Source organism: Capsicum annuum, chromosome 7, assembly GCF_002878395.1.
Source record: "Capsicum annuum cultivar UCD-10X-F1 chromosome 7, UCD10Xv1.1, whole genome shotgun sequence".
NCBI lineage: Eukaryota > Viridiplantae > Streptophyta > Magnoliopsida > Solanales > Solanaceae > Capsicum > Capsicum annuum.
The window spans coordinates 178,604,773-178,616,135 of NC_061117.1; positions in this window are offsets into that span (position 1 = coordinate 178,604,773).

The window sequence follows — 11,363 nt, forward strand, 5'->3', positions numbered from 1 at the left end:
TCTTGAGCAACCAAAAGTTCTGACACTTGGGACATAGTTCCTACTTTTCCTTCCATGCATTTATTTTCCACCACTATTGCCAAAACTAGACTTTTTTTAACTTTTTCGGGAGCCTTTTTTTTTCAATCACTCCAAAGTGATTAAACACCTTGTTCAACAAGTACCCATAAGGCATCCCATGTTTTCCTTCCTTCTCATGAATGACCTTATGCATGTGCTTTAATATTAGAGTAGGGAGACTTATCAGCTCAAATTTACTCAAACACTCAATTAGGAACAAATCAACAGCAGAGGTAATGATCCTTTTCTTTGATCTGGGCAAAAGGACCTTATTGACAAATTCAAATACTAATTGAAACTAGCTTGTGAGAAATTTCTTTTTCACGCCTTTTATTGATGTTCCTCCTACCTTATAAGCATCCATCAAGAACTCAATTGAGGGTTGTTGTGCTACAACAGTTCTCACCTCTATAATAGGCACATCTAGGATTTACCATAATGACTCTTCATCTAGACTGATCTATTTTTCATTCAATTTGGCAGTCAAGCTTAACTCATCCTCTGAGAACTCCATTGTATAATAAAATTCTCTTACTTTATATGTTTTCAAAACTTCATTCCATTACTCTCTAGACATAATATTCTTTTACTCCTCTTTTTTTATTCTCAACATCACCACTTGGATCCTCCTTTTCAATAGTTTTTCTCTTTTTAGGACCAGGTCTGTCAGAGATTTTCTTTCTTTTCATAGTAATATTTTTTTACTTCATTCCTATAGGGCCACCAGACTTTGAATTAGAGGACCTGGTCCTTTTTGAGACATGAATTTCTTTTTTTTTCCGTTGTCGCAGCACCATCAGGATCAATATTCTCATCCTCTCTAACCTCTACAACCTCAACATTATCCTCCTTCACTGCAACAGTTTTCTTGAGTAGTCTTCTTTTAGTAGTGTAAGACTTGCTGGCCTTCATAGCATCAGGTAATAACTTCTTTTTAAACCCCCTAGTAGAATATGATCTTGCAATCTTTATACCAGAATCAATAACTTTTCTTTCCCTTTATTTTCCCTTTGTTTCTTTATAAACTACCTTGGAGGTGGTTTATCTTCATCCTTTTTATTTGGAGGTAGAACAATATCTCCATCCTTAGTCATATTATCTTTTTACAAACTATTTGATCTTCTGCACTAACAGAGCTTTCCTTGGGATCATATGCAAGCAGAAATAAATTTTCAGCTACCTAATTTTCACTGTAGAAAAAATCTGACCGCTTCACTGGTATATCCTCGTCAAATAGTTGGGTAAAGATGGTATTTGACTCAAAGGGAGTAGGGGAACCAGGAACTTAAGGGGTTTCTAAGATTTCTGTATTTTTTGCTTTTTTAGAAGAAATGGGGATTTGAGAGTCTTGAGATAATTTAGGTTCTTCTGAGGATAGAGGACCTACTGTTAGAAGGGTTTATTGTTGAATCGGTGAACCAAAACCTTGATTCAAATACTCTATCATGAATAACTCAGCAAAAAATTTTATGGTTGAGGAAGTTTGGATGGGAACAGACTCAATTAAGGTTTGTTGATTTTTTTGGAGCGGATTCTGTAAGTAAATTTAACATTGGTTCTTGTTGAGAATGTGAGGTGAATTATTTTATTGTACTGGATGTTAAAGGATCAATAGTTTTGATTTGAGGCTGTTCAGACTTATTTTTTGTGACTTTAACAATTTATGGCTCATTAATGGGGGTTGAGAAAGAGGAAGTATCTGCCATTTTGAGGATTTTATGAGAGAAAGAGAAAGTGACCAGTTTATCTTAGAGATAAAGGATGATTGGAAAAGATGATTTGAGTTAATTCTTTTGAAAGAGAATAGAAGGAAATAAAATTGGTTTAGTGATTTATGTGAAGTGACCATTGTCATTTAAATTGTGCCTTTTTGAAATGATGCATCTGACTTTAATAGAAGTGACTCTTCACATTACTATGAGTTGACATTTTTTTCTCAAATGAGAAAGGGCGTGTGGCTTTTTAGATAGAATTTTATGATTATTCAAATACACAGATTTGGTGCTAACCTTTAGAGATGGTACCATGTCCCTCTCTTCCTTGAGAGAATCCTTAGTGTAAGTCACATTTGTCCTTTTACAAAGTTGATCCCATGGGTGTATACCTACAAAGGTATAATACTGAGTTAGATCAATATGTACCTATTTTACTAAGGATACCTGTCTCTTGATCATAGCCAATTTTAAGGAGAAAAACTATTTCATTTAGTAGGTCAGGTTAAATTTAATCAATCCCAGCCTTAACTTGATTGTTTAGTTCACGAGTTCATTCCAAAGATAGTTCTGAAAATAGGTCTGGTGACCAAGTCCTAGACTTAGCATCCTTTAAATTACCAAGGTTCTTTTTGTTTGCACTAAACTGATCAGCATCTTTCAGAGCCTCTTTCACATTTTGAGCTCACTTTAGGACAAAGATGCAGAGAAAAACAAACATGAAATTTCTTACTTAAGCTCTTGTTTGGACTCAAGTTTCCAAAGGTGAAGTTAGAGTGCCAGGGGTATAAGAAGATCTGTGCCTCCAGTTTGACCTTCTGAGATGAGTTTTACATGCACCAAGTCCTTGAAGAACTTGACTGGACCCTTATAGATATTCTTTCAACTAGAGTTGTTTAGCTAATAACTGAACCTCTAACACCAAAGGCTTCATTGGGTCAAAATATGCACCAAGCTACCCATTCTAGTCAACTTTCGGTTCAAGGCATCCGCAATCACATTAGCCTTGCCCGGATGGTAGAGAATAGAAAAGTCATAATCCTTAAGCAACTCGAGCAAAAAATGTTGCCTCATATTCAAATCTTGCTGGGTAAAGAAGTACTGAAGGCTATGATGATCTGAGAAGATCTCACAATGGACTCCATATAAGTAGTGCCTCCACAACTTCAAGGAAAATATAACTACACACAACTCCAAATTATACGTAAGATAATTCCTCTCCTGAGGATTTAAATAACGAGATGGATACACAATCACCTTGCCCTCCTACATCAACACAGCACCTAACCCAATACCTAAAGTATCACAAAAGATGGTGAAACCCACACCCTCATTGGGCAAAGTCAAGATAGAAGCTGAAGTCAATAAATCCTTGAGCTTTTGAAAGCTCACCTTACAAGCATCAGACCACTGAAAAATAAATCTTCTTCTGGGTCAACTTAGTCAATGGAGCTGCAATGGATGAAAAACTCTCAACAAAATATTAATAATAGCCTGCTAAGCTAACAAAACACCAAATCTCGGTGGGCGAAGTAGGTCTATCCCAATCACAAACCGCTGCAACCTTGGCTGGATCAACCATAATACCTTCCTTAGTCACCACATAACCCAAGAAAGAAATGGACTCCAACCAAAACTTGCACTAAGAGAACTTAGCATACAACTTTTCATCGCTCAATCTCTGAAGTACAATCTACAAATACTCCTCATGATCAACCTCACTCTTGGAATAAACCAAGATATCATCTATAAATACAATAACAAAACAGTTAAGATACAATCGAAACACTAGTTCATCAACTCCATGAACGCGGGGGCATTGGTCAACCCAAAAGACATGACCAATAACTCATAATGACCCTTTCGAGTCCAAAAAGTTGTCTTAAAAATATCTAAAGCTCTAATCCTCAACTGGTGATAACTGGACCTAAAATCAATCTTTGAAAAATACTACAACACTCTGAAGTTGATCAAACAAATCATCGATGCGATGAAGAGGATACTTACTCTTAACTGTCACCTTATTCAGTTGTCGATAATCAATACACATCCGCATAGACTCATTCTTTTTCTTCACAAACAAGACAGGCGTACCTCAAGCTAAAACATTAGGTCTGATAAATTCCTTATCCAATAACTTTTGCATCTGATCCTTCAATTACTTCAACTCTGTTGGGTCCATCCTATAAGAAGGAATCGAAATAGGCTTGGTGCCCAGCTTAATACCAATAGCAAAATCAATATCTTGATCTAGAAGCATACCAGGCAAGTTCGTAAAGAACACATCTTATGGACAACATAAACAGAATCCAAGGAAGGAGGCAAAACAACACTGGTGTCACGAATAAGAGCCAAGTAAAATAAACACCTTCTCTCAATCAATTTACAAGCCTGGACATAAGATATAATCCTCTTAGGATCCGAATAAAGTGTACCCTTCCAAGCTATCCTTGGCACACCAGCCAAAGCTAAAGTCATAGTCTTAGCAAAATAATCTAAGACAACATGATGAAAAGCCAATCAATTCATACATAAAATAACATCAAAATCGACCATATCTAACACAAGTAAGTCTACCAAAATCTCACACTCGGCGAAAGTCACAACACAAGATTGATGCACCTAATCCACCACTAAAGAATCACCTACCAGGGTAGATACACGATTAGGCATGGAAAGAGGTTCACTAACAGAATCAAAACCCAAAGCAAAATACGTAGACACATAGAAGAAAGTCAACCCGAGATCAAATAATAAAGATGTATGTCTGAAATAAATGGGGATGATACTTATAGTCACAACTTGAGAAGCCTCTGCCTCAAGTTTGGCTGGTATAGCATAATACTGACCATGACCACCAACTGCCTGGGTATCCCCATAACCACCACCACGGGCTCCACCTTCTTTATCCCTCGCACCTCTGGTAGAACCCCTACCTCTGACAGCTGAAATAAAAGTAGCCCAAATTACCCAACGGGGATAGTCCGTGTCCACATGGCCAATCTCATCACACATATAGCAATATCTATGACCAGCTGCAACAGAAGAAGGTACAACTGGGCCCGAACAGCTACCCTAAACTACTGAACTAGAAAATCTACCACCTGAACTCTATAAAGCTACCACTGGCCTACCATGGTATCCATGAAAACCTTTAAAATCTCTGCCTCAAGAGGTATGACTCCTAAACTCACCAAAACATCACGCCTTCTTGGCACCTCCCTGAGATATACTAAGAATACCCTCTGTCATCTTAGCATGATCCACAATACTCTAAAAAAAGCCCCAAACACAATTATCTGAGAAGAAGCCAGCTAAAGAGAAACATCCAAACCCTTCACAAACTTCTGAATTTTCTCAGACTCAATAGAATTAATATCATAGGAATATCTAAACAAGGCATGGAAGTGTTCCTCATACTCAACAACTGTCATAAATCCCTGCTCCAAATGATCAAACTCATCCCGCATATGGTCTCTCAAACTGAAAGGCACAAATATCTCTACGAAAGCCTCATAAAACTAATCCCAAGTCATCTCGGAAGAGTCACAGGGTCTACAACTGACAAGCGACCTCCACTAATCCCTCTCTGTATCTCTCAACTGATAAGATGTAGTATAAGCTATATCATGCATGAAGAATGAGTGAAACACAACTCAAAACACGAGGTATGAAAGAACTTCGCATGATAAAGAATAAAATAAGGAAAGTTTCCTAAAGACGTCCTATAGCCTCTCAAAGATTGATACAGACATCTACATACCAATCTGTGAGACTCTATTAGATATCTTGTTTTAACACCATTGAGACCAATGAAACCTAGCTACTCTGATACCAATTTGTCACATCCCAAAAATGAGGGTCATGATGGCACCTATCGCGACATACCTTGACAAGTAAGCTTATCACCCAAACTAATACAAAAGAGAAAAAGAAAGAAATATTCCAAGGTAAGGCTTCTAGAATGAAGCCCAACCATATAAGTAATCATAACATTGCATAAAAAATTTGTCCAAAATACCAATCAAGCCCAAAACCAGGTGTCAATAGTTTAAGAACTACTAATAAAATCCATGAGTCAAATACATCAGAAAAATAGCCACAATAGAATAATATATGTCTTCGAATACTAATAAAGACATAACTACTATAGAAAGATAAAGGTGAACATCGGACACATGAATATCTAACCGCTAACTTGGAAGCTCCAACAATCGCCTGAGTCAAGCAAGCTGAGGTGCACTTGAGCTAGGACCTACACTGAAAGGGCACAGTAGGCATGAGTACAGTCCACTTACACTCAGTAGGTATCATAGGCCAACCAAGCAAAGAAATAAATAAAGCATACAAAGTATACACTAAGGGCACTTCACCTGCAATCAAAAAATGTCCCACAATGGTAGCCCACACCGCTTGCACTAACAATTATAATATATCACATATACTGCAATATCACAACAAGATAGAACACAAGTATACATTATATCAAATATAAGTAGATCAAAAGGGAACATGCATGTACAAGATCATCAAATACAAGTAAAAGAAGATAAGATAATTACATAAATGGCAAGTTAATATGGCATTACAACACAATATAAACACAATAAAGCAAGTGCAATGTATATGATGATGATGATGATGCACGAGGTCATCGCACAACCTCCAGGATCGTCACACAATCCCCGTATACACCTATGGAGGCAAGCCTCCCAACGCAGGACCAATGAGGGGTTCGTCAACCCGTATACAATCCACATATATCATATCTTCTTTCTGGCATATCCCTCGGAAATGTGTTTTCATGTGTTACTAATGTTTCTTAGATGTTGTCATGGTGGTACCAATGTTTCATGAATAAGTATGATATGAAGATGTAATGCTCACAGTCAATCACAATGAGTATTTCCACAACGAACCACGTGATAAATTTCCTTAACCAACCACATGACATAGTTCCATAACAAACCATAATGATATATTTCCACAACCACATGAGCCAATATCCACTCGTTATTTTTTTCATCCATGAATTTCCACATGTCTCATATGCCAATAAAATATGAATATGATCACAATACACCAATGGTACCACATTAAGCATTTTAACAACACAATATAATTATTCACACGTATTCAAGGCTATCAGTATCACATAGGATCCCACACATACACACATATCACATAATATCTCAATTTCGATTATCATATCACATATAGGCCATTTTTCATGATTAGTTCTCACCCTTAACATGCATTTTGTATCATATTTACTACCCATCCCAGTCTGAAAGAGTTAAGTCATAACCTACCTCAAAAGTCGAAATCGATGTGCTACACTTTGAACCCACGACCTTACTTTTTATGAACAATCTCAAACTTCACTAAGAACATCAAATATGAAATCCACGTCAAAATAAAACCAACGACATCCATATTGACTACTTTTGATTCGGGGTCAAAACGAACTCCCAAAATGAGTTTTCAAAAAAGAAGGGCAAAATCAAAACTTTACTTTAAAAATGTGTTCCCCATATTTTTAGAAACCCACAGATGAAAACCCAAGTCAAATCGAGTCAAAAATGAGGTTTAAATTGTAGAAAATCATTTTGAGCTTTATCGGGTAAAATCTTTGAAATCCAGGTTAAAATTAAGAATCGGGGTTGTTTTAAGGGTTAAATTGATGAAAAACTAGTAATTATAAGATAAAAACATTATTTAAGTGAAAAGGAGTGAAATTGAAATTTAAAATCAAGCCCTAAGATTTTTGGGTTTTGAAAATTAATCAAGAAACTACTAAAGAAAGGGTGAATTCTTACCGTAATTTCATAATAAAACCAAGAAATTGATGTTAATCTAGCTATCCAAGCTCCCACAAACTTCACTTTTAAGATTCTACACTATTTTAGGGTTTAACTCTCAAGAGACAAGAGAAAAATGAGCAAAATGAGCCTAAAACTGCTATATATATATATATTGCAGAAAAACTGCACAAAAAAACTGCATTTTTTAAAGTCCAATCTGGACTTTGAAGGGGTGTCCGAAATTCTTTCGGAGTCCAATACATGCAAATAAACTATGCAAACATACTAAATTTGACGTTTCGGATACGATGGTGATATCAGATTTTTAATAAAATATTGTTTTCACAAAGTTGACCCCCAAAACTTGAAATCACAATTTTCCAAATCGAGGATCGAATTGAGATTTAAAAGCCGTAAAATCATACCAAATACGCTAAAACCCTAAAATCAGCATTCTGAATCTGCTGGCGAAGTCTTATTTTTTATTCGAGGTCATTTCGATCAAATGTGGGTCCCATACTCATATTTTCAATTTTTTAACTTTCTAATCAATAAGTCAAAATGAGCTCGGGTACACCCGGACCCAAACCAAAGGTCTACCTAGCCTAAAATCGATATTCCGGATTTGTTGTCATAGTTTGTTGAATCATCCATTGTACGGATCAAAAGATATCCCCATAAGTCTAAAATAAGGTTCTCGAAGCCATCAAAAACCACAATATCACATAAATGGTATCAAAATGCATCGAAAATTATGTCAATCACTCCCACACCCCAGAAATACCATAATGTAACTACGAGGAGAGGTAAAATAGTCAAATCACATAAAATCATAAATTCCACATATTTCATTAAATTTTTAGGTCGCTACATCACAAGTCAACCACAATGACAAGCACATAATTTTTTTTTCTCTACCTTGGACTTGTTATCTAGAAATTTCAGCTTTGGTATCCCAAAGACCAGGTCCTTTGAAATTAATTTATTTCCTTTTTCAAATGAGACTCCTCCACATTGAAGTGTCTTGAGAGAGAGAATACAATAAGACATTCCAGTCATATTCTTTATATAATTACTTATCAAAGAGTTCGTTCTAACAGCAATCCCATTCTCCCACCTGCAAACAAAATTATTTATTAGATTTGGGAACCCATTTCAGTTTGAGTTCCCAATGGGAGGATAGAGGTTTGATCACTGACCACTTTTCTTCATTGCTCTAATAATTTTTTTGCCAAGCATCTGTGCCTTTTTCACTTGAGTCAGACTTTGTAGTCTTTAATGCTAGAGATTTTTTGCTTTTTTTCTTCCTTCTTATCTTTTCCTTGTTGTTTCTTGAGTTCATGTGTATTCAGATTACCAATAAGATCATCCATAGTGAGAGTTTTCAGGTTCATTGCCTCAGTGATAGCATCCACTTTGCATTCCCAGGATTTAGGCAGAACCCCCAGAATTCTTCTCACTTGTTTGTATAAATGAATTACGTTTCCTAAATAGTGCAAATTATTTGTGATTGAAGTAAATTTTGTATGCATCCCTTAGATAGTTTCTCCTTCTTTCATGGAGAAGGTTTCATACTGAGTGGTCAGCATATCAACCTTTGAATCCTTCACATCAGTGGTTCCTTCATGAGCAGTCTTCAAATAATCCCATATTTTTTTAGCATTTTCACATGCAGAAATCCTGTTGTGTTCATCAGGTCATATGCCACAAACTAGCAGTTTCTTGCCCTTATAATTCTTCTCAATTTTCCTTCTATCTTTATCATTATATTCTCTCCTGCTTTTTACTACTATTCTAGTTACATCTCCTTTCTTGACCTCTCTTACTGGCATATAAGGACCATCAAGAATTACATCCATCAGGTTACTGTCATTAGCCATAGTAAATTCATACATCCTCATATTCCACCAACCATAGAACTTCCCATATTAAATCTTGGTAGTCTAGTGGTAGATTGCCCTTCTTCCAGATTAGGTGGATCAGTCATAATAACCAAATCACTCTAGGTGTTAACCTTTTTGAGTATTCTAGCTCTGATACTAATTGTTAGAATGTGGGAGGATTGCACCACATTGTGAGGCATCGGGTCCCTTAGAGTCAGCCACAAGCAATAAAACAGTTAAGCACTGTAAAAACTAAAACCTTGTAGGAAAGTAAAGAACACAGTGATTTAACGTGGAAACTTTCTTACTCAAGGGAGGGAAAAACACTGCTTTTCCTCACAAGCACTCAACAGTCCACTATAATCAAACTCTTGATTATAGACACAAATGAACCTAACTCTAGGCTCCACCAGTTTGCAATAACTTTATTACAGACCTAACTTGGAAACTCTACCAAGAACATACGTCAATACTGATTAACTCTAACTAATATTGAACTAAGGTAACTCTACTTAAGCACTCTCAAGAAAGCAAAGAAAACATTACTCTTATAATATGAGTAATTCAGTTACAAACTATGACTCTACTCAAGAACACTCACTCTTTTAATACATACAGAAATCAAAAACTTGAACAATGTTGCAAGGTTGAATTTTCGCCTATTTCACTCTTTAACTATCAGATTGTGAAAACTTACCAATTGAGAAGTATTTTTTTCCTTTTATAGTGTAGTAATGATTAGGGTAAAAATCTGACTGGGCCAAGTGTCCTGACTGGTACACATCTCACTGTGCAATTTGTTACACTAGACGATAAAACTGTGCAGGCCTTACGACAGTCGTATGTTTTCATGAATACCTAAGGACTTGGTCCCTTATTGTCAGCTGATCATCATCAAAACAAGATATATCAACTTGATTCCTTTCATACCACGATATTGTCCTATATATTTACACACAGTGGTTTGAAAAGTTGAGCATGGAGAGGGGTTGAAATTTTATGATAAACTAAATAAATTAACTGTCATAGGTGTCTTAGGTTTCTCTTTGTTAAGTATCACGGGTGTTTATTGTATTTTATTTGCTTCAGGATATGCAAATGTTCTAAGTTGAGGGTGTTGATATACCATGGCTTCATGGCACTTTCAATGCTTAGAACAAGAAAATTATGCAAAAACATAGATATTCTTATTGGATATGCTGTGATTTTGTATTGATTGTGCAGGAAAATGGGTTTTGGAGGAAAAGATGAGAAAAGAGAATGAAAAGTTGCTAAGTTAGTGACCCACGACTCGTGGATAGGACCTACGGTTTGTGATTTGACATGTGACTTGAGTTCTAAAGTTGAAAAGTGAAGTTTGATTCCCACAAGATGACCCACGACTCGTGACTCCAACCCACGACTTGTGGGTGGCAATCATGAGTCAAGTACTGAAGATTGCAGCTGAGCCTGAATTCATGATTGAGATTATGGCTCGTGGGTCTGATCCACGACCCAACCCATGAGTCAAAGGGTGTTGCCAACCTATTTTTCTTACACGGTTTAGAATAGGATTCATTTTATATCTATACTCCCTTGATGTTTTATGATTAGTTAACGTAATTTACATTATTTTGATGTTTTAGGATACATTATTGATCTTGGAGTCATTGACATTGATTTTTAGGGTTTTTAATCAATTTGAGATTTATGTTTTTCATCTTATTCTTGTAAATTCACAATTATGCTTTCATTTATGAATTCTTCTTGCGTGCCTACGGTCATGAGTAGCTAAAACCTATAATAAGAGTTGTGGGAACCATGATGAAACAAGGGTAAATGTGAAGTCATTATAGGTTGGTGTTCTTGCATGTATTGGTATTTCTTTTGGCTTGATTGCTTTCTTGTCGATTGAAAATATTAGG